A 22252-nucleotide genomic window follows, 5' to 3' on the forward strand; every position below is an offset into this window, starting at 1 on the left:
AGATTTGAGACTGTTTCCATGTGCGTGAAGTGTCCTTGAACAATTTTCCTGATGTGTCAGGCCTGAGTAAGTTTTCCATTAATTTCAGGCAGTCTTCATTTCCAACCTGCTGTTTCTCTTCCTTCAGTGCACACCTACTTAAATGTAGCTTTTACAACAAAAACTTGTTGTTTAGATCTTGGCTTCCCTATATATGTTTTATAATTGATTTGAGCAGTGATACAGTGTAAGGAGCTGCCACTTCCTCACACCTCTTTGTTCTAGTTGTAAGTAACATGCACCAAGTTTCTATTTCTGCTCTAACCTTTTAATAAAGCTTACTTTGTTCTTAGTGATATCTTTGGATGTTTTGGAAGATAAGAAAAATAGGGCAGGAAAGTATGAAGCAAGGAATCAGTTGCTAAGTAATTATATTTAGTGACAAAAAAAAATTAAAAAAAGAGTGTAGCTGTGTTATATGATATATTCTTCTTTCTGTGTTCACTGTTGCATGTGTATCTCAATTTTTGGTTTTGAATCCTGTGTTTGCTAAGGTAAATAGTATCAACAATACTCACTGTGCTTCAGCTTAGCCATTTTACCTGTGTGTGTGTGTTTTGTTTTGTTTTCCCCTGAAATAACTATGCTTATAGCTCCAGGTACAGATCCTATTGTAGGATTATCTCAGTGCATAAGTGACTTCTATCAGTATGGTTATTCTCGTTTCAATACAGCATGTTTTATAATCCTTTGTCTGCAGAACAAAATGATACAATTCTCTAGAAGGGACAAGAGCTCCATTTGGCAAATTCTAATGTGTGAGCATGTGTCCTAAAATGTAAGGATGGAAGGGCAGCTATTGCCAAATTGATGTTTGGTGAGACGGACATCATTTTAAAACTGGTGGTTCTTGCATTCAGTTTGTTGTAGCTTCTACTGTAAGAAAGACTCACTTAGAGAGAAGAAAATAAGTAGGTACCACCTGAATGAAATTTCTGCCTGGACAGATTTCCCTATTTTGTGGTAACATGAAGTATGGAAATCTTAAGATCTAAAATGCATTGGTGCTGGTTCTTTAAAGACTTCACATGGTAAAGGGAGGTTTAGTTGTCCTCCCAGACCAAGGGAGGCTCATGATTAGAAGCAGGCAGATGGAAGTGAAAAGCACAACTTTAAATCCTTACACTATATCAGGGATCTCTGATAGTCAAAGACTATACTGTTGGTTGTCCTGGAAAGAATATACCTCATTCCTTCCTACTATTTGATCTAATCTATATTAGTTATTTAAAAAATAAAAATAAAATGTTACACAGATGTCGAACCTGTATTCTGTTTTGCTTTGGTAGCCAATATTCCAGCCCCTAACTATGCTGAGGGTGGTTTTCTCTTTTGTTGTTAAGTTGTACCCAATGTGAAATCACTGAAAATACATGGTTTATTGATAAACAAACTCAACGAATCACAAAATAAATCTGATACAAACTTATTTCACAGGAAAACTCTTAGTGAACTCCAAGTACAGTAAATAGACAAGTGTGGGGGGAAAAAAATCCCTCTGCCGTGACATTTTTATTGTTGGTAGCTCCTTTTACATGAAACAGGGACTTGAGGTTCATACCTCTGTTGTTGTTATTATTGCCAAGAAATACTGATTGAAATAGGTATTTAATACTGGATTATTGTCGTTAGAATATTGGTGATATATCCCAATGTATCTTCCTCTAACATCTCTGTAAATTGACTTCTGATTAAATGGAAGACTGAAGCGAATTTGGGAGCTGAGACCCAGTGAGATTGCATATGATCCAAAGTCCTTTAAATTGATTTGAATTTACTTTTTGGTGGTGCTAAGGTACATGGCTGCGGATTATTAGATTATTATTGTTACAGCTGTTAATAACATTGCAAACCAAACAACCACAGCCAGCCACTGAAACTGCTTGGATTGACCATTACTCTTCTATTCTTCAAATACATTTTGATAAATGGTCTATGTCAGCAAGTGAGATGCTTTAAGGCAGTGCAGAAAACAAAAAACAAAGTAGAAAGCTTGCAAGTAAAAACAAATGTTTTGCCTTTGCTGATGCAGACTAAGAACTCCACCTGGTCCATATGTTGTAATATTTTTAGACCGTCTAGAGTGGTGGGAGGAGTTTGTTTTTATTTTGTTTTATTCTGTGTCAGTGCTTTTACAAAATGGGACAAATGCATTTTCTGTATTTACTCTCCAGGATCTATAGCACGAGACTTGTGTCTAAATGTTATAAGACCAGCGTCCTACTACATGCACTACTCCTCTGGCTACTGGCCATTTGATCCCAAAGTAGCACAGTACAGTGATGTGAATAGGCTCCTGTTTACAAGTCCTTTTTGCATTGTTTTGGAGATGCGAGACTCACCTAGACTCACAGGTGGTACCACTTCATTTCTATTCTTATTAATGCTTTTTCTAAAAGCCATTCTTCACCGTGTATTAAACATGAATATTTTATTTTATAAGATGCATTTATCAGGTACAAACAAAGGCTTATAAAATGTGATGGACTGTTCCGGATAAAATTGCATTTAGTAATTAGCTTTTCCTAGTGGCACCTGTAAATGAGGAAATTAGCTTAGCTTAGTGATATGGTTTAGTGGAGGACTTGTTAGTGTTAGGTCAGAGGTTGGACTTGATGATCTTGAGGTCTCTTCCAACCTCGAAATTCTCTGATTCTGTAAATACACACCCTCATTTCTGAGCCCCACTGGCCATGCCTATGCTAGAGAACATTACAGATCTGCTCCTGGTGCATCACAGAGCTGGATGAATGTTAGTCATGGGAGCACATCAGTTGTGCTTACAATCTAAGACTGTTTCTCGATGTGAACCACCTAGAAAACATTGTGAGTCTCATGACGCAGCTGTCTTTCTGCTCTGAACACAGTGATAGTGTGAGTGTGTCTGCAGGCTGAGACAGCTGTACAGGGAGGGAGCATGTGGGGTCCTTTGTTTGCTCAGCCATACTGTATCTGCTTGGGCCAGCTTCCAGCCCGGCAAATGCAGTGCTGTGCAAACTTTGCACCCATCTGGGCAATAGCTAAGTGTGCTTAGCTGGAAAATGGCAACATCAATCTTTGTAAAAGGTTTTGACATTCATAGCATGGGTAATTCTCATTTTGTTTTTTTTAAACTCAATAGTTGAACAGATTTCTTAAAATCATTGAGGTGTGTTGTATGTTGACTTTTTTCTTTTTTTTTTTTTTTCCTTTTCTTTGTGTGTCTTTAGTGTTCATTAAAATGTGTTAATTGCTGATTCTTATGGAACCTTATTGTCCTGGTTAATGTTTATCCATATTTCCCTTTGACTTCCTCCAGGGGTGATAACTATATCAATATAACTATATACTGCTGAATGGCACAGAAGAAAGTTTCAGTGGAGTAAGACTTCCCCACCAAGAGTAAAGCAATGTTGTTTACTTACAGAAATTAGTCTATTGACACTGTTAATAGTGTTTAAAGTAGATAGAGATGCCACTGTTCATGTAGAAATGTTTTATAATTAATTGGAAGTACACTTGAGGAAAGCCTTGCTGATAGTATCATAACTATAAAGTTGGTTTGTTTTACTGATTGGCACATTGTGTGTCTAATTGTTTGTTGAACTGGCATGGCTCACAGATGCATTTAATGATTCCCTCTTGAGTTCCCTTGGTTTGCATTGATCTTCCCAGAGACATGGGAGAACAAGATGCAAAGGATGTTGCTTAATTAGCCAACAGCTTTATTAACGTAGCTCATCTGGGAGCTGTCCAGCAATAACTCATAAAGTACAGGTCATGATGTCTTGAGCTACTGCCAGCTGTTAAAAGTTAGCAGTAGTTGCCTCCCTAGGCTTTTGCTGGGCATCCACTGCATCCTTGTTGTGTGAGGATTAAAGCATTTGGGGTTTCTTAGCATGATAGTATTGGACCATGACCTTATTCCTCAGCTCCCAGTTGTTAGAATTAGCTTAGAACTAAGCCACCAGTGGCAAGAATGATCTGCACTGTGTAACTGCTATGAGGATACCTTTATTGGTTAGCTTGTTTGTCTTGTCCACAGTTCTGGATTGCTAATAGTTAATAGCTTTTACAAAATATGTTTCCTGAATAGAGAGAATAACCCTGTTGTTCCAAAATTACTGAAATCAAATATGACTATGGTAAGCGGTGACTGATTTTTCTTGTTGCTTCTCTTGTCTGTAACTGGTTTTGTAACCCTGTTACAAAACTGTTCCACTGCAGGATTTCAGACCATTTTATAGTCAATACTGCAGAAAGGGCCTCTGTCTGTCACACATACTTGTGACATTCTCGCAAGATCTCATAATTTTCACCTGGCTATCTAATCCCCATGTCTGTCTGCTTCTCACTGCTAGGATATTTATAAAAGGCAAAACTGGCCATAGCACAAACATCTTGTCATTCTTCAGCAGTGAAGTGGTATTGGATCTGAGCCTTCAGTACCAGCCATAACCACTCAGCACTCATGCCACCTTGTAGGGAGTCCCTGCAGTTCAGAAGGAAAAGATAAGCAGAAGCAGGCATGTTCAGGCAGCTGAGTACTTAGTTTCTCTAACAGCTTAGAGGAAGCACTCCTTCCAGCCAAAAATGACACCAGGCTTTCAGGGTTTAGATGAAGGCTTAGCCTGACAAATAAGACCCAAAATGCTTATTGCATTTATGCTACTGATTTGTCTCCCTAGGTTTCACTGATGATGAACATAAGCCTTTGGGTTCCTAAAAGTAACTGTTATGTTCCTAACCATACGATCTGTAGCTTCTGCTTTACCAGCAGAGCTTTTAACATTGCAAAGTAGTTGCACATCTCTTTTTGTAGTCATTTTTTCCCTTTGAAAAAAGTATAAACCAAATGCTAAAGAAGTAAAAATTTCTGGTTCCCCTCTGTTTCTGTAGGACTCATCTGTTGCTCCACAGTGCTGTTATACAGGGTGTCAGATCTTTGCTGCTCCCTCCCTGTTGTGAGCAGTTGTGCTGCAGTCTTATATAAATCTTTCCATGCAGGTTTTTATTAAGCTTCATGAATATGACCCCTCCTGTAGCATCACCAGTTACTTCCTGGTGCTGAATTAGCTTGTACTTTTGATCTGGGCGTGAGGAAATGGCTCAAGCTGAGGGTTATAAGGTCTGGATACCACTGTGGGTTGCAGAAGAGCTAGTGATTACTCAGCCCTGCTGCCTGCTACTCTGTCCTTGTCCCCTGCAGCTGTTCTTGTCATCCAGACAAAGGGAATAATTAAATTTCACTCAGTTTTTACTGTTAAGCCACATATAGCCCATAGCTCCCTCTTTGAGTTAGTAGAGGGAGTGTGTTCTAGGATGTATCTTCAATATATGCTGCAGTATTTTGTTTTCCTGGATGCAGAGCAGCGTATACAGGTTTGATTTCAGGAAGACATGATATTATAAATTATTATGTATTTCCACTAAGTGTAGCAATTCCTAATTGTTTCATTCCTTCTAGAGGAACTGCTGTTTGCGGCTTTTGAAATAATTTGTATTGAACTGTGTAAAATGTAACTTTGCTTAGCTGGAAAATATACTTTGCATATTCATCTTAGAGGCTGGTCTGATGTGAGTGTAGGAGGGAATTTTCATGAAAAGTATACCTGGTGTCTGAATATATCTGTAAAGTGTTTAGGGACTGAGTTAAATGAGAGATTATGGGAATAGATTATGGGAATTTAATTCCTCACAAGGACAAAATTTTTAGTTGTACAGTCACAAAAACAACAGAGTAGACTGGTTATAACCTTTCTGTGCAGCTATTACACAAATGTTTAAGAAAACAAATTGGATTGCCAATTATGGAGGAGGCTTAAAGGCATAGTCTTGGTTCTTTTGCTATGCTTCCAAATTCTGTTGTCTCTGTAGCACTTGCTTGATAGAAGAACAGTTAGCACGTTAACTTGGTGAGCGCAGTTATGGTGCTTGTTGTAGTATGTATGGATAATCAGGAATCCAGAATCATATGCAGCTAATGCTTTTTCTCAGCTGGCCTGTGCTTGCATAAACAATAGAAAAGGCTATACAAGCGCAGTTCCTTTTGAATTAGGTTATAATTAAATCACAACTTAGTCGTTTAGCCTCATTGGGATAAAGATCTTCAGCTCTGAGTTTGCTGGCTGACAAGTCTGCTGTTGGAAAGGGAGAGGTGAGTTTCCTTTTTGTAATTTATTTTAGAAAAAAAAATTAAAGCCATGACAACATCATAAATAAGTCCTGCACTATTTTTACCTTGTTTTTGTTCTTTGGATACCACTATTCTTGAAAGGGTTTTGCTTTGTAATTCCTTAAATAATAGTGAAGTTGCAAGTGCTGATGTATGTTTGTACTGTCTGAGTATTTCTGGAGTACTGATATGCTGCTCCCTGAAAAACCTATTATTGCCAATTGCAACAACAGTGAGACAGGATCTCTCACAAAGAATTAACTTTTATGCTCTGTTGTAATTTTCCCATTTAATGATGTAATACTTCAGTAGACTGCTTAAAGCATTAAATAACAGTTTATTTTACTTTTGGGCCTTTTTGCTGCTCTCTGGCCTTTGTCTGTTTTGGTAGTTTCTGAGAGCATCTGCTATAAATATAGACCCAGTCATTGAGCCATACCTCAACACCTGTGTCCTGCCCACCTTTTTAATTATTTGTTTGTCAGTATCATTGCCCCAAGTAACTGTCTGTAAAGGATTTTCTTAAAGTAGGCTTTTTATCTACTGGCTATAAAAGAAAAATAACTTTTTAATTAAAAATGCACCATTTGAAGGGAAACAATTCTGCCAGTCTCAGAAAGGGGAATGGAGGGCTAGAGACGATGTGGAACCAGGCTCCGCTAAGAAATTTATAATAAAAGGACGAGACAAAAAAGTTACAGCAAGGGTGCAATACCTCAGGAGAGAAAGATTTCATGAGCACTAGTTTGTTTAGAAACATTGATTGTGCCTCTCTCTCAGCCAATGTATGGTACTGCTAGTGCATAATAGTAATGTCCAAATTCAAGTGGTCTCCTCTTTTGCTTTGACCTGATACTATTAATAGACTTTGCAGCTAATCCTTTATTCAGTAAATTAATCTGGAAGAGAATTGTAAGATGCAAATAAAACATCTCATGATTAACGTGCATTGTACCACATAGCAGACATCTGGCTGTAGCAAAAATCAGCTCATTTCAGTTTTTGTAAAGAAAATATGAGGCTTACAAATGAATTTTCAACTGTATGCACTGATGTCCTGCCCAGAGCTCTGCAGTGCCATGGAGGGGGAAAAAATGTAGATTTTTTTCATAGTGTTTTTTTAATTGAAATGGAAATTTTGTTGTCAAAGAGCCTGAAGAATATGAATTCTCAAGTCTTATTTCTAATGTGAATATTTACATAATGAGGAATATTTTTTGAATAGTGAGATTTTTTAAAAGTACCTGGAGAAGCATTTTAGATTATTTACCTTTTAGGTTTCTAGAATACACCACTTAAAGGGCACTAACAATACCCTTTGTGCATCTGCATTAAATTCCTAGCATGTCTGTGCTTTTTTGGATGATCTTCTAATGTAAAAATAGTCTTGAGATATAAATGAATGAAACTATACTGTACCCAGTAATCTATGAGCACTTTGAAGTATTTAACATATGTATGGAAATGTTTGTTTTTTAGTAAAATGAGAAGCTCCTTTAGGTTATCTTGATGTTGAAAGAGGCATTTGTGCATCTTAAACATTGAAAATACTCATATGCTGAAAACATGGCTTCTGATTTTTTTTGCAAGTGGATATATATATGTATAACAACTTCCTCTTATTAGGACCCTCTCAGGAAACAGTGGGGCTCAGCGCAGGCACATTAGCATGCACGAATCAGATGAAAGAATCCAGACCCAGATTTTCAGCTGCCTAGAGACCATAGACAAAAGTCTCATCATTACCTTAAATCTAAAGTGCTAACAAAAATAGAACAAATTGGTTCAGGAGACAGAGAGATGCATGTCTGGTGAAGGGATGGAGCGGAGGGAATTAGAGAAGGACCCACGAGAACATACTTAAAACAAGCTTGGGAAACTGGAACAGGCATTATTGGCTCTCCAGCTGTACACACTACATGACTGAGCAATTAACTATTATTCACTGACTTCTACAGATTTTGAAGTAAAGCAGAATATTTCATTTTTTAATCTAAAAAGCACTAAGTTGACAGCAGCAGTCTGAGCAGTTGTATTTAAGTGTATTTGAGGGAGACCCATTTACCAGAAGATGGAAGTGATTGTCTTAGCTTAGCATAGCTTAACTTTTAGAATACCTAGGTATTTTTCTGCTTTACATACCTTGGAAGAAATCTAACCTAAAGTTTGGGTTTGCTTTTTAAGCATAAAACCAGTTTAACAATGATATCTTGGTCCTGCTATAGCAAAATACCCTCAAATAAGTAAGTCTTGTCTTGACCATGCTGAAAAACTAGGCTTGAGCTTTAGCTGTAAGTCATTCACTAGTTTAGAATTTCAGCTTCTTTAAAGTCTCAGGTGTTGTTAATGAGGTTTAACCCCAAACTCAGCTCTGTAATGAAAGTCAGACTCTGGGAGTGGTAAAATCTGGGGATTTAATTCAAGCCTAACTCTACTCAAAACTGTGAAGCCTCTCCGGAACCATGTGACTGTAGGAGGGCAACTGTGCAGCAAGATAAGCAATGAAGGAATGTCACAAATACAAATAATAAATAAAACAAAGATTTTTTCCAGAGTTGTTATAACTTTTTGCAATTATGAATTGTTCTTCCATGTTATAGAGATCAGAAAGCCATACAGTTATATTAAATATGAGTTTTCTCCTTTGGAAGGATTTGTAGGAGGAAATTCTTCAATTATTAAAATCAGCTCAGAGGATTTAGTTCAAGACTTATTTAGTAATTAAATATGGCAACTTGGATTCAAATTTCAAATCTCACCTTTAGTGGTTTTTGATAACAAAATAAAAAGTTCTTGAAAATTTGTAGCTGAAGGTGTTACGTTTGCCATTTGTACAATTTCACAGCAGTACTTCTTTAGGGATCTGTTTATTTGTAGTATGGTATCTAAATGGTATTAATCCTGGTGTGATTCTTTTGTACATTTAGTCCAAGGATATATATATATCCTGTTATAAAATATAACAAGAGTCTCTTCTTTGCATTTTCTCTTCCCCTGCAAAGATATTACTTTCATCACATGTCACTGTTTATGCAGCCTAATTAGTTATTCTGCAAGCAACCTTGCTATCAGTTTCTACTAAGTTCAAATACCTCTTGTTCAGCTCCAGTGAAAAGACATAATCAGTACCCTAAAATACATCCCCAGCTTTTATCTTGAAGAAACTTTGAAGGCTGGTGGGGAAAGGGAGATCACCTGGTCTCTTCTGTAGCTAATCCGCAGGGCAGGTATAGTAGAGGAAAGTTGGTCAATAGAGCTAGATGGGAATGGGTGGTGGGAGATTCGATGGTTCTGGAGAGAGTGGGAAGATCAAATTTCCTGCAGTGCTGAATTCTATGGGAGAACTTGGATCAGACCAGACAGGTGACTCCTGACATTATAGCACCCTGTTCTGATGTTCCAGCTTTCTATAAAGAAAGCTCCGGTTCTGCTCTGCTGTGTCTGGAGGTGACAGGAGGCACCAGTGGGCCTTGTGGGCTCTGAGCAGCTTAATCAAAAAGTTAAGCTATATTAGGGGAAATGGTGGATAAAGTTAGGAAGGGGACTTTCCATTTGTGCAGGTGTTTAAGGCCATGATGGCTGGATGTTTTTCTTGGGGTGTGAGCATCCTTTGTTAGGAGGTGAATTAAGTATGGCTAATCTACCATAAATTAAACAGTATGGGCTATCTAGTGAGGAGGTTCTTCACAACAGGCTCTCAGGGAAATGTTCCTATCCATATGTTTATAAGACCTCTGCTATATACCTGGAAGTCTCCCAAGGGACTGATTCTATTTATTTATTTATTTATTTATTTTTAACTTAGCCCAGGAAAGGGAGAGGAGTGGGGCAGCTGTTTGTCTGTTTCTGCCAGCTCTTGAGGCTGCATCTCCTCTTAAAACCTATGGCAATGTTGCACTAGACTTTTTTTTTGGGGGTGGGGTGTGTGTGTGGGGGGAGGGGATCATCTGAAAGCTCTATGCTTCTGCTTAGAGGTTTTATTTCTTTATGCTGTAGATATATTTTTTCCTTGTGTGATAGAACTGCTGAAACCACGTCAAATTATTGAATTAACACCTGGGCTAAGAATGGGAGGGATAACTGGTGCAGGTACTTGCCTGGTAGGCTGAAGCAGTGGGCTGGCTCGCCAGCAGTGATTCCAGCTGGAAGCTGACGCCTGCATTTCTGTGCCTGCATCCTGCTTCTGGGAGAGAGATGAATCGTGTGTGAGAAGAGGTGCAAGGTTAAATTCCTGTCAGGATCTTTACAGAGAGTTTCTGTAGACCTCTGGAGAAATATTTATCAAAAATAATTGAATACAAAACAGCTCTAAGGAAATAAGTGGTGTTATTGTTGTTAAATTAGGTTTATTCATTAAATATTCAATGTTTACAGCAATAATTTAAAATAGCTGTAACAATTTGGGGCCCTGAGATTTGAGTCTCTTTAAATGTTCATCTGTCAAACTGTTGTACTATCCTGAGACCTTTTTTTCCAAAGAAGTATGCTGGAATACTTTATTTGCAGTGACTACACGTGTGCTCTCTATACTCACTGTAATAGAATGCTTATGGGGTAAGCCTAAACTTAGACATTACAGTCCACTTGTCTCCTTTGCAAACACAAGTTTAAGAAGTAAATACTTTCTGTTTTTATCTGTTCTTTATTGGAATGCAATGAAATATTGAGTTGCTTAGGGGTTAATGAGTGCTAGTAGCACACACAGTTAACTTCAAGAAATTAAACATCTCGCATTCGAGCCATCACCTCAAAGTTTGTGTGTAAATATTACGGAGGTGAGAAATGATGCCATTTAATGTTGGTTGTTTTTGTGGTTACCTAAGCCATAAATGGGCAAGAAAACTTGTTTCTGGGAAAAGAAAACAATGGATCAGTAACTATGGGGCTGTGATGAACTTCAAAGCAGTGGCTGGTCGGCTGTGTGCTGGCTGGGGGAACGTGCTGCTCTGTACAGGGGTTGTCACAGCAGCTGGCAGCAGTGGCACCAGTAGCTGCTCTGTCCTGGCTGTTCAGTCCGCTTCGCTGCTTTTGTTTATTGTAGCTCAAAATGTTCTTACACGGGTTCTTCTGCCATTGCATGCTGTGACATGAATATTGTTTCTGAAATTATTGTGACATGCTAATGAAGCAGAGGACAGTGTGAGTAGATTGAAATATACGTGGTGCTCTAATGCAGAGAAGAGAAAGTGGATTCAAAGCCATTTTAGAGATTCTGCATAGACTGATATGTTTCTAAATGATTCTGTCATGCAGACAGGATGGTACAGGTTGAAGTTGTTTTTAAATAATAACTACATGTTCTTTTCTATCGCTGCAGTGAACACAGTAGGAAGCAATACTCTGCTGTTAGCCTAAGACCTTCCCAAGAAGCTGTTTCATAGCAGCCTCACTGGCACCTTGGACAGCTATTTTTAAAACAAATGTGAAAACCTTTCAATTGCACTCTGTAAATTCTAGGCCTTAATACTGAGTTAGTGAAACCATTTCTTGCAAATACCTAGCTGTAGAGGAAATGATAAGGTTAAGTGTCTGTTCACGCTAGTTTTACAAGGCTTTAATTTTGTTGACTTGTTTAATATTCAGCAGGGTTGGATAGTGTCTCTGGGCCATGAAACTGCCGTTCCATATGAGCTGGAGTTAAACTTCTGCATTATAGTTCAGGTTTAACCCTGTGCACTTTGTGCGCGCTATTCTTTCTGTTTTCTATGTGTTTTTGTGCTTTAGACTGGAAGTTCTGGTTGTCTGACAGTTTATCTCAAGATGAAAAAGATAAGTAAAGGTCTGAATACCTGTATTTTTAATCTTAAGTCCGTATTGGTCCAGTGTGTTCCTTGAGAAATTTGAGCTCTTATTTCCATGAGATTGACTAGAAGAATTGAAGTGCTGGAATAATAAATATGAATAGAAACATGATGATACAAAGCATGCTTTTTAGAGACTCAGAGCAAGCATGATGCAGTGCCACAAGAAATTTAGAGTCCAAATGGACAGAAATCAGGAGAGAGTGACAGAAGTGATCAGAAGCCTGTAAAAAAAAAATCATTGGCAAACATTCAGAGTTACAGTTCTGTCCCTGTACTTTGCTCTTTTTCTAGTTTCATGAAGCTTTATAAATATGCAAAAGTGATTGCACAGCAAAAGGTTATATTTCTGTCTCCTTTCTTTAGAGACACAGAAGATGATGTAGGCTTAACAGCAGTGCAGTAGAAAAGATTCCCTGAGGTGGAGAGGAGTGGCTTTGCGCCTCAGTGGGGTCAGGCTGGGCACTGCAACAGGATGGCCCCGTGTCGTCAGGGGCCTGCATCATGCTCATGGGAAGGAAGCACGGGTGGGGAGAATTCACTTTGAGTTCCTGTCGGGGTGGCTGGAGCTTTGGGTGGCTGGGGAAAATCAGAAGGATATCTGCAGATTTTCACAGCATCTGAGGTTTCAACTTAAGACCACTGCTCAGCCTCACTCTTTAAATACTATGGCAGTAGTACTGTAAATACATGCAGGAATTCCTCACATTTCAACCCAATCTTTTGTTTGCTTGAATAACCTTTTTTCTCTTAAGTAGTGTGAAATGGGGAACTCCCAAATATGAATACACATATGGCTTGTTTGTAATAGTAATATGTGAAAGTTTGTCTGGTGCCTTTAACTAGAGTCACCTTTTAAACCCTCAGCTTACTCTTTCCGAGTTTGCACAATGCAGCTTGCTTGCTGTGAATGCATAGGTGGATAGTGGATAGTTTTGTGCTGTGATGTTTTTGTTTTGTGGTGTGTGTTTTTTTTTTCTTCTTTATGAATATTTTGGTTCTTGCATACTTCTCATGGGCAGTACATTAATGGTAGTGCATCATACCCTGAAATGCAGGAAAAGCGGTTAGGGGCTAGGGAGATTAATGAATTAAAATACGTGAGCATACCATACCTGTGAAAGCCAGTGACAGTAATAAAATATATTCGCATCATCAATAGTAGTACTGATGCATTTTATTGCATACTAGCATCTATGCTTGTTTGTCTGTGATGTAAAATCATGTAAGAATTCACCAACTTGCTTTCTGTCAGCTTGATTTGTTACTTTTTGACTTGAGCTGTGTGGTTGGGGTAGTAGAGTTTGAATTACAGTTCAAGGACTGCAGACTCAGTAATAGTCATCTTCTAAACTGTGTTAGAAAAGCATTGCATATTCTTCACTGTTTTAAACTTCTGTCATTCAAAGCTATTTGTTTTCTCTGGTGAAAGCCCAAAGTATGTTTGGTTTTGTAACACTCTTTTTTTTGTTGTTGATTACCTTTAAATGTGCAAACAAACCTAATGCTATCCTATTCATTTTGAAGTGGTGTTGTATGTGATGATAATGCTTTGTATAGTAGCTTTTGAATGTGTATGTATTATAAATCAAGGAATTGAGACAGCATTTGCCTAATTCTGCATATTTTATCGAGAGAAAAATGACTAAAAATAAATTAAAGTGACCAAGGAGAAGAAGAAAACCTGAAAAGTGTCAGAAAAGTACTTAGTTATCACAGCCCATTATCATGTCAAATCTTTAAACTGAGACCATCAAATGTCATCAAATGACATCGCTAATGTGTTTAGCAGGGAGGTGGGGGAGGAGGTATAGAGCAATTGTGTTGTCCCAGACGTAATTTGTGACAAAAACTGGGGAAGGGAGACACAAAGAAACTGGGTGGGGATAAGAGCAGGGAAACTTGTAAAGCAGTCATTCTTGTCCCAAAGTTATTTCAGGCTGCTAGGAAGCAGTAATTGATCACGTGTGAACTTATAGAGGTATGAAAAAGCAGGCTTTCTATAATAGGTAGCTTATGTGTATTGATTAATATGAAGGTATTAATATGTATTGAGTAGTTACTTTGTTTACTATCTTTCTCAAGTGAATGCAATTTGCCTGTTCAATAATTCACTAACCAATGACGCAAGTTGATGGGAAATGTATGAGGTTCCATCAGACCATTTATCATCAGGAGAGAAAAGAATAAGCGTTCAGTGAATAAATAGCAACAAATTCATGACAGTAATCAGACAGCTGCTGTTGTGCTTCTGGTCTTCTCCAGATGTGAGGAAATACCGTAAGCGAGCAGCATTCTTGTTCATAATTATTCATTTAAGTATACATTAGTTACAATAACTATCTGCTCTAAAACCTACTATAGTTATTGGCAAAAATGGAACAAATATTTCAGAAAGCGAAGTTCTGAACTGGAACCAAGGCTAAACAGAATATTTTTGGTCAGACTTTGATCTTGCTTACATCAGTAAAAGCAGCTCCAGTGAAGCTGATGAAGTTAATTTGAGGCTGACTAACACTGGGAATTAGTCATGCAGATGCATATGATAATTTATTTTATTCTTGACTTAAGCTAGTCATTATGAAACAAAAATAGAGAATGAGAAAGGTATTTCTGCATCATGTCTGCTTATATACAAAATGTATTCCTGTGTATAAATATGATTTTCTTTGGATTGTCCATTTCCATGTTGTATATTGTTTCTTGAATTGCCTTCCTGTTAAAATAGAGAGAGCAATAACAGAGCAAGGCATCTAGCATGGGACTGTCTGGCTATTCCATTTTCTTTAGGAAAAGAGATCTCTCCATTCTCAGTTCTGCTTTTCACTTCCTAACAACATTCTGTCATAACACTTGGACAAGTGATATCTGCACCAGTGTCAGTAGTGTTGGTTTTAGTCAGCCTTGGGATCTGGAGGTCACATCCTTGCTTTCTGAGAAGCTGTTACTCTGCTGATGTCAAAATAGCAGTCACGGCTGTGTGAGGCATAGAGCATCTAGCCCTGCCTGGTGGTGTCCAGACAACTGTGGTTTGTGCAGTTTGGGTTTGGATTGAAAGCTAGAGCTGCCTCTTGTTGACCTCTGACAGGACTTTTGTTTTTTTTTTACTTCCTGGCTGTAATATCAAAGGTTTCCACAATCTGTTCGTGGATTTAATGCAGGGGATAGAAAATTAACGCGTGGTTTTTACACTACTGTCCGGTGCCATTGCAGTCTATGAATGGAAATAATAAAATAAAATAAAATAAAAAGTATTTCTTAATCTTTCTACTCTGAGTAAACAGTAGAGAAAGTAAGGACAATCTGTAATTTTAATTTTGGATTGATTTGTTCTTTCAGACCTTATCTCAATGCATTCACTGTTTCTTTTTCAAGCTCTGTGCTTATATTGCTAAACTACTCTCAATTCTTGCAGCTAATATGCATGCCCCCCTCCCAATGTGGAAAAACAGCTTGCAGTGAATGTGCGCTTTTTCCACCTGTGTTAGCATTCCACTTTTTGGCACTCTATGAGAAAAAGAGAATTTAGCCCTGTTGTGCAGCTGGGGCAGCAATTGCTTCTAAAGGTGCTGTGAAAAATGTTGGTTGTCATAAGGGATTTAACCCAGCCCAGAGTGTTTCTTCTTTCACATTCTTGGTAAAATTTATTTTCTGCAAGGTATGTAAGCAGTGTACTATTTGATATGAAAATGGTTGAGATTTGCCTCAGATCTCTTAAGCACAAGTCTTAATTCTTATTTTTTTGTCGGTTTTAAACAGAACTTGCAAGGTTTTGGAGGTGTTGTCTCAATATTTCAGTTAACTAGTATCACTGTTGGCAATTGCCTGTGTTGGTTTTTATTTCTAAGTCTTTTGAACTATGCTTTTCATTGCATTGTGTTGGCCTGCCCTTCAGAGAGACTTCAGTGCTGGTTGCAATAATGTATCTTGGTGTGGGGCAGAAATCAGAGCATACTTGTTTCAAGTACAAAGTACTTGTTTCATGGAGAAATGAGGAGACTGCAAATCAAACTCCTTGTAAGTGAATGGTTTAATAAAATAAAATTGTTATACACTCTTCTGGAGTAACTTTCCCTTGCTGATGCTGTCCATGAACAACTTTGCTCACATCATGGGTAGTCTGTGGCTCTGGAAAACTTAATGTGCTAGAATAGCACAGACTGTGTTCAGTTACTTGTAAGTGTCATGATTTTTCTAGACTCTTGCCTAATCAAGGTGCAATTATCTGAGAAATTAAGATATATGATTTTTATTTCTTGAATATATTTTATGCATTTATGTGCATTCACATCTATACAGGTACATGTAAAATACCTGTCCTTTTCCAGAGACTGCAAAAATCATTGAGAATATTCTCGTGTTGCACATATTCAGTGCTAACAATAAGAGTGAGTCAGTAAGCTTGATTTTTTTGTGTTCAAGATAAGAAAGGATGATTATCTGAGATGGTAGTGATTAGGCTGAGTAGTGATAGGTTTGATTCTTGAAGTTTGAATGTCAAAATGACTCAATGAAGGCCAAAACTGAACATAGCTGGGAAAGCAAGGATGCAAAGTATTGGTATGGAAATAGAAAAGCTGATCTTATAGACTTGGCTAAAACCTATTTCTGCATGAGACAGAGACCAGGCGGAAATGCAGTATGCAGCACTTTTCCTGTCTGCCAGCTCATTTTAATTTGTCTCTAAGACTTAAACTTACATCTATAATAGTAATTCAAATAAAATTACAATATAGAATCATAGAATCATAGAATATCCTGAGTTGGAAGGGACCCTTAAGGATCATCAAGTCCAACTCTTGACACCGCACAGGTCTACCCAAAAGTTCAGACCATGTGCCTAAGTGCACAGTCCAATCTCTTCTTAAATTCAGACAGGCTCGGTGCAGTGACCACTTCCCTGGGGAGCCTGTTCCAGTGTGCAACCACCCTCTCTGTGAAGAATCCCCTCCTGATGTCAAGCCTAAATTTCCCCTGCCTCAGCTTAACCCCGTTCCCGCGGGTCCTGTCACTGGTGTTAATGGAGAAAAGGTCTCCTGCCTCTCAACACCCCCTTACGAGGAAGTTGTAGACTGTGATGAGGTCTCCCCTCAGCCTCCTTTTCTCCAGGCTGAACAGGCCCAGTGACCTTAGCCGTTTTTTTTTCTGTTTTTTTTTTTTTTTTTTCTGTTTTTCTTTCATTCATATGGGTTCATCAATAGAAGAGAACCATTCTAAAAAACAAATATCTTAGATTAATGCTTAAGATATATGAGAGTGTTTTTTCATGGTTTCCTTTTTTTTCTTGTCTTCTCTTTGTTCTTTAGCTTAGGTATTCTTAGAAAAGCTACTGCAGTTTCTACAATCACATCATTGCATTAAAGATGTTGTTGGTAGTATTTGATTGTAGAATCTTGAGCATGTTCTTTTTGATAAAACTCTCATTTATGTCTGTGTTTCCTGCATCAGATGTCATCTTCATCAGGTATGAGTTGTCTCATTCCAGCATCTCTGGAAAAAAGCAAATGAATAGAGAACTGAAGATTAAGACAGAGGTCTGAAGTGAATTGCATCATTGCAGCCACACCACCTGTAAGCTTGGGTATTCAGCTGACAGTTGAATTGCTTCCTGAAATGTTTCCCAGTAATCATGTAATATGGGGTTGGAAGAAGCCTGAAGTGCTTGTCATGCCAGAAATAAGGGGCAATAACCTGGTGTCATTTTTTTTAACAAGCTGTTACCTAAAGCAGTCTTGAAAATGTCTAGCTATGGAAACCTCCCAGCCCATCTATTCTGATGCTTCACTATCGTTGAAGTTTCCATATGCAGAACTAAACTCATACAAAGATGACTTAAGTTTTCATCTGCCAGTAGTAGTCTTTAAAAACAATTCCTTTCCCTCTTTCCTACAGCAATCCTTTATGTATTTGGAGCATAATACTGTCTGTTCCACTCTGAGAATTCAGCTCTTTCACTTTTTCCTTGTTTCATGTATTCACTCTGCTCATTTCATTGTTGTCTTCTGGACATTTGTGAGTTGGTTCCTGTCAGTTTAACCTTTTTTTCCAGAAACTGGGCTTTGAGTTGACTGTTCCTTTTTAGCAGTCACTACTATGGGTAGTTGGAAGAACAGTAACTGCAGGACAGGTATGTTCCTGAGACTTTGAGTTACTGCTGTTGTGAACATTATTAGTGTAGTACAAAGGTACCTTTGTGTTACTTTGCTACTCATTTGAATTCTTCAATTTTTCACTGTTTCTGTTTTTTGGTGTTTTTTTTTGTTGTTGTTGTTGTTTGTTTGTTTGTTGTTGTTTGTTTATTATTATTATTATTATAAAGATACCTCTATGCATGCATCAAAACCAATATAGTTCAGTAAGACCAAAGATGTATAATTTGATGTGCTTGTTGCTAGTAAGGTTGCCCTTTTGCAAAGTATTTCTTTTTAAGCCACAGTGAGTGGCTTAAACTTATGAGTTTATAATAAAACTTCCACCAAGAAGCTCCATTGCATGCAAAGTCCAATTTTTTTTTAAAGTGGTAACTAAAGATTGGTTCTTTAAATGCTCAGAATAGCACTTTTGTTACAGTGCCAAAAAAACTAATAGAGAGACGAAACGAAACATTGGAGAAACTTCTCAAATATTCATTTTTAGGTCTAATGAGTTCAATACATAGGCAGAGCCAACTTCTGTTTTCAGTGCAGGCTGCAGCTGAAATTTATGGGTGTATTATGCAGAACTTAGTGGTAGAAATGTAGGAAATTACCTTTTTCTGCTAACAACAATGCATTTACTCAGTGCTGCTAAATTGGTACCTTTCCTTTTGAATAATGCTCAAAAGAATTGTGGTTGCCTCTTGGAGAGTTTGTGTGTGAAGAAAGCAACTGCAGGTTAGCTGGGTTACAAGGTAAAATATGTTGGCTGATGTCATTCATGTGCACCAGTACTTTCTGGAAACCAAAGAGTGCACAAATGTTCCTTGAAATGGTACACAACAGAGAGACAGACTTTTGGCAGCAATACAAAGAGATATTAAAACGAATTATTGCACCTGAGGTGTGGGAATTTATGGCATCCCTTTGTACAGGCAATCTAAATGTTAATTGGTACCTATACCAGTTTCCATTTTGAGGATCTTCGAGCTTAATGCTAACTTTTTTCTTTACTTGCTTTGCAGTTTTAGTGACTTTGGTTTATGATGAAATATCTTGAATGTGAAGTTCCAAACTATCTTATTATGGAAGAATCTCTTAAAGCACAAAAGCAATGAACTTATCAAACTAACCACTAAACCTAGTGTAAACACATAGTCTAACCTTATCTACCAGTTAGATATTACAAAAAATAGTAATTTTTCCCAAGCTCTCAGGTGCACTGGCTAATTTTAAGACACAAATGGAATTCCATGAGTTTGGAGCCTTTGGGATTATTCCTCCCCCCATTCATTTCTTAATTGCTAGTTTCTTTCAGAGTGCCTCTGCAGAGGATAGCTGCTGCCCTGTGAGTGTGATGCAGCCTCATAGGCCCTGTCTCTGGGAGGCAGTGGCTGGTCCCAGACCAGCAGGTAGAGCCAGTGCACGTGGCAGAGCCCTGGGGTGATGCAGCACAGTATTGCAGGGGAAGGCAGCAGAATAAACAACTAGTGATGAAGTACAGGGCAAGGATGTTAAGGGTAGTCAGTTATTGGTAAAGAAATGTTCTAAGAACCTCTCCCTTTCAAATCCAACATTAAAAATTGGGGATGATTCCAAAATTATTTTGCAAGAAGGTGCATTTCCCATGCATTAGGGTGCTGCAGTATTTGAGATAAGAGAGAATCATAGCTGTTTGGCTTGCAAACAAAGAGAGAAACCCTCTTGGAGGTGTTGTTGGAAGGGAAGTTAAACAGGTTGGAAATGTGAGGGGCCTAGACAGCTGCATGTGTCAGAGACTCAATTTGCAAACAACAGGTGATGAATTTGGTGAATAAGGAAGCTACAAGAGATACAGTAACCATGTTGAGGCTTAGTGTAAGGGTTTATACTGGATGAAGAGGCAGATACATCTTCATCCTAATTTTGGGGTGAGAAGAGTGTGAGATTTGGGAGGGACTGCAGAAGGAGAAGTGGAAGCCAGTTCCTCAAAACAGGATCCTCTTTTTTTTGCCTTTTTTTTTTTTTTTGTAAGTGTTCGTATCAAAATGGCAGAAAGAGGAGAATGAGAGCTTTCTTTACATGCATGCATGCATGCTTTCTCAAAATGGAAGTCTTTCCACCAGGGTTTCTTCTGTTCTTTAAGCTTTAACATGAGTGAATACAACTTATTCTCATCATATACAGAGGCATAAGTTTCAGTTTCCTTTCTATCTGCTTAAATCAAATTTTCTTCTCTTCTCTTGCTATGCAAATAGGAAAGGGAGTAGCATTTAGCATGCAATACAGTATGTGGAAGTGTCTTGACTTCAGTCCCAAGGCACTCTTTATAGATATAACTTACGAAATTAGGAATAGTATTACATATTACATTGTATCAGAGCACGCCAAGTAATGATATTATAAATTGAATTAAGTTATTGATGTTCTGGTATTCAATAATTTCTGTATGACTAGTAACTTTGTTCAGTGGCCTGTCTCTCCTTTTTGCATGATAATTTGTAAATGAAAGTATAGGGATCTAGTTAAATAAATTACTCTCCAAATAACCGTCTCTGTGCAATTTTTGCTCCCTACTATATTCAGTAGTTACTCACTCAAAAGTATCACAAAACCGTGATCTAATGGAGGGGTCCCCCCCGAATGGCAGGGGGTTGGAACGAGGTGAGTATTAAAACCCCTCTCAACCCAAACTATTCTGTGATTCTGTAAATCCTTAAGATGGGGAGATTCTTCCAAAGATGGGATACCCTTGTAAACTCTTAAACTTTGTAAGTTTTGAGTTCAGTAACAATTCTGTCTGGAAAACTGTGATAAGTTTTTGAAAAAAAAATAAAAATACATTTTTACTTCATAGTAATTCGACAAACATTATTTGAATGCACCTTTTTTCAAAATGATTTTGAAAGGGGTATTATAATAGGTTGATTTGCTTAAAAGTGCATTTTAAAATATTATGTTGAAAAATATAATGATATCGCAATGAATAACCAAGTGGGTCATGTTATGTTAAACCCTGATGGACACTGTGAAAGTGCTAACCAATATTAATTCTTATTTTGATCAGATTCATTAAAAAAAAAAAAAAAGTTGAACTTCAAAAGGAAACAAAAATTCTAAGATTCAACAGCTTATCTAAACTTTTAATATTTAATTACTGCTTGATGTGGGTTAAAGCTGCTTACTTTAAAAAGCAAATACTGAGAGCTAAGTGTCCCACATAAAGCAATAGCTGAAAGGTGGTTTACAGGTCTTTTCAGTTGTATGCCTGACAAGTAGAAGAGAATTAATTGATCTTGAAAGTTTTGATATTTGAGAGAGAATGTGTTTAAAAAAAACAAACAAACACAGATTTACAGATTTCTTCCAAGACTAGAAAAGGATCAGAACAGCAACCACTTTCACTTTTCAGACATGCTGAATCAATTCTGTTTTTAAAGATAAATTTATTTAGTTATCAGATGCACAGAAAGTGATGCCTGCAGCAGCTTGTGTGTGTTCTCTGCACTCCTCTGGGAGAGCACATCCATCCTTGCAGACCTAAGACAAAAGTACAGGTTTATAAAATTGAAGCTTTTAAGGGCTTAAATGACTGCAGATAGTGCCAACTGAAAAAGACCCTTAAAAACAGTAACAGTCATTTTGATTAGATACTTGTTTCAGACATTTGATTTGGTTATTACACATGGCTTTTGCAGCAGTCTGCCAAACAGCACTTCACTTTCTCATAACTCTGCAGTTCTTGCATTTGCCATATTTGTCCCAATTGCGTTATGGTTTCTCCTTGGCCTCACATAATGTGCTTTGCTACTATTTTTGTCTCATTTTAAAATTGATTAAGAGTCTTCTAAAGGTTTTATTTCCCACCACCACCCACTTATTGCAAGGTATATTTTTTACAGTAGAACTTTTATTCTGAAATTTTCCACCTCTTGAATTTATATTTTAATGCAAAGCTAAATTTTGCACAGCCCTTTCCTTCATGCTCATAGAAAGACAGTGTGTCTCAATTAGACATGGTCTACATGTAACTGTGCTTCAGGAATGACAATTACATATTAAATTCATCAATTTAGCTGATCTGCTTATGCAAATATGGATGCCTTCTACTTGCTTCCAGTTTTCCAACAAAACAGAATTTATCT

Source organism: Aythya ferina (genome assembly GCF_964211825.1).
Source record: "Aythya ferina genome assembly, chromosome: 12".
In the NCBI taxonomy this organism is placed as follows: domain Eukaryota; kingdom Metazoa; phylum Chordata; class Aves; order Anseriformes; family Anatidae; genus Aythya; species Aythya ferina.